At 59.6% G+C, this 3027-nt stretch overlaps 1 pseudogene; it reads right to left on the bottom strand.

Moving 5' to 3' along the window:
- Positions 1-1240: 1240 nt before the first annotated feature.
- Positions 1241-1332, bottom strand: LOC138379928 (small nucleolar RNA U13; annotated as a pseudogene).
- Between the last annotated feature and the right edge of the window lie 1695 nt (positions 1333-3027).

Raw genomic sequence — 3027 nt, forward strand, 5'->3', positions numbered from 1 at the left:
CGCCGCCGCCGCCTAGCCCGCCGACGCCTAGCCCGCCGACGCCTAGCACGCCGCCGCCGCCGCCTAGCCCGCCGACGCCTAGCCCGCCGACGCCACCGCCTAGCCCGCCGAAGCCTAGCCCGCCGACGCCTAGCCCGCCTCCGCCGCCGCCTAGCCCGCCGCCGCCGCCTAGCCCGCCGACGCCTAGCCCGCCGACGCCTAGCACGCCGCCGCCGCCGCCTAGCCCGCCGCCGCCTAGCCCGCCGACGCCGCCGCCTAGCCCGCCGAAGCCTAGCCCGCCGACGCCTAGCCCGCCTCCGCCGCCGCCTAGCCCGCCGCCGCCTAGCCCGCCTCCGCCGCCTAGACCGCCGCCGCCTAGCCCGCCTCCGCCGCCTAGCCCGCCGCCGCCGCCGCCTAGCCCGCCGCCGCCGCCGCCTAGCCCCCCTCCTCCTCCTCCTCCTCCTCCTCCTCCTCCTCCTCCTCCTCCTCCTCCTCCTCCTCCTCCTCCTCCTCCTCCTCCTCCTCCTCCTCCTCCTCGTCCTCCGCCGGTTTCGTGCCGGGATCCCATGGTCCTTGGGGTTGACCAGATGTCCCGTCGCACTTAGTCTCTGCGGGGCTGGCCCTATCGATGCTATGGAGGGGGATCACCGCCAGGGGGCGCTGCGGTTGCGGGCTTCTCGACTCCCTCTCCTTCCCCACCCCTCCGCTCGCCCGCTCCTCCTTTCTTTACTCCCTATCGCCCCGCCCCCTTTTTTCTCCACACACACGCAATTATCACGCTCACGAACTATCCCGGGACCTGGCGTGACTTTCATCGCAATCTCCCCCCCCCCCCGGACACACACACATAGAGACACACCCTCCCGGCAGGGAGCACCCTGAGTGGTCGTGCAGATGTCGCTGCTGCATGCGGCCTCCGCATGGGTTCGCTGGTTGACCAGATGTCTGGTCCTTGGGTGGTTGACCGGATGTCTGGGCTGTGGTTGTCATCCTGACAGGGAGGCTTTGGGACGGATTTGGTCTCTCTGGCCTCGCTGCCCCTAGGGGTCACCCTGCGATCGGTATTCTTCTCGCGTGGGGCGAGGGGGCGCTCCGGAGCATTCCTCTCCTCTCGGAGTTTCTGTCTGCAGTCTCTCGACTTGCTCTCACTCCCCTACCCTGCTGTGTGACTTTCTTTTTGGTCCTTTCATTTTATCTATTCTCTCTTTGCCTTTTCCTGCCCGCCTTTCCGCTCCCCCCCCCCCCCGGATTCATGGTTTCACGTCACGCGGGTGACGTGCCGACACACCAGGAGGCCCTTCTCACACGTGCGCGTGAACACGCAATCAACACGTTTATGAACTAGAAAGGGATCTGGTGTGACTTTGCTATTATTTCCCCTCCCCTCCTCCCCGCGCTGAGAATGAGTTTCCCCGGGCTCGTGTGCCCGCCTGGGAATCGGCTGCAGACGCCATGGCCCCGGGTCGACCACATGTTGCCCTGGGGTCCACCAGATGTCTCTGGCGAATTGGGGCCCTAGGGTGCTTGTGACGGTGTGGTCACTAGGTGTCGCTCTGGGCTCAGTATTCTTCCTTCTCGCTGTGACTTTGGTCTCTTTTTTTCGAAATTTCTTTCTTTCTTCCTCTTTTGCCCTGTTTCCATTTTCCCTTCTTAATCTCTTTCTCTCTTTTTGTTGCTTTTTTTCCACGGCAGATGGGTGATGTGTGTGTGGAGGAAACGCGGCGTCAGGGAGAAGACACATCTCACACGTGCTCGGGAACACCCGATCGTCACGCTTCTGAGTACCGACCGATGGATCTGGTCCCGAATTTTTTAATAGTTTTCTCCTCTCTCTCTCTCTCTCTCTCTCTCTCCCTCCCCCCCTTCCTTCTCTTTCCTTTCTCTCCCTTCCTTTCTTTCTTTCTCTCGCTCTCTCGCTCTCGCTCTTCTTTTCTTTCTGACAGAGTCTCTCGTTCTGTTGCCCTGGCTAGAGTGCCATGGCGTCAGCCTAGCTCACAGCAATCTCAAACTCCTGGGCTCAAGCGATCAGACTGCCTCAGCCTCCCGAGTAGCTGGGATTACAGGCATGTGCCAGCATGCCCAGCTAATTGGATATACGTGTGTGTGTGTGTGCGTGTGTGTGTGTGTGTGTGTGTGTATATATATATATATATATTTTTTTTTTTTTTTTTTTTTTTTTTTTTTTTTGAAACAGAGTCTCACTCTGTTGCCCAGACTAGAGTGCCGTGGCGTCAGCCTAGCTCACAGCAACCTCAAACTCCTGGGCTCAAGCGATCCTACTGCCCCAGCCTCCCGAGTACCTGGGACTACAGGCATGCGCCACCGTGCCCGGCTAATATTTTTCTGTATATATTTTTAGATACTGTTTCTGTATATATTTTTAGATATATAGTTTCTTTCTATTTTTAGTAGAGATGGGGGTCTCGCTCTTGCTCAGGCTGGTCTCGAACTCCCGACCTTGAGCGATCCACCCGCCTCTACCTCCCAGAGTGCTAGGATTACAGGCGTGAGCCACCCCGCCTGGCGTGTACGTTCTGTATTCACAGACAGACGGAAGGCAGGGAGAATGTTACCCTTTCAAAGCCCGCCCTGCTCGCCTCTCAGCCCACCGATGGCACTCTGAATCCCGTGGCATTCCTTCACTCAGCTGAATTCTTCAGCACCCGACCCCCCCCCCACCCCACCCCCGTGCCACGGGAGTTCGTTCTCATGGCAGAGCCATCGAGGCTGTTGCCACACGTGTTGTAGGTGCCTAGGCAGACTGTGCCCTGGCCCCGAGGAGGTACGGAACCGCCTATCGCCTCGGGAGGGAGGGACAAGATGTGTCCGTGTCCAAGGCGACGTCCTGTCGATCACGAGGAGGCCTGCAAAGGCTCGTATCTGCCAGGCATTGAGCCACATCACATGAAACACCGGTGTGTTCCTTCACTTAGGTGGTGTCGCGTGTTGATACTCACAGAGGATGATAAACCCACTCGCATGCCGGCTGAGCCCCCTGTGTCTCCTCCTCTATCCACTGAGGGAAAAAACCGCAACGAAAGGTAGAAA

This window comes from Eulemur rufifrons, unplaced genomic scaffold (genome assembly GCF_041146395.1).
Source record: "Eulemur rufifrons isolate Redbay unplaced genomic scaffold, OSU_ERuf_1 scaffold_230, whole genome shotgun sequence".
Taxonomy (NCBI): Eukaryota; Metazoa; Chordata; class Mammalia; order Primates; family Lemuridae; genus Eulemur; species Eulemur rufifrons.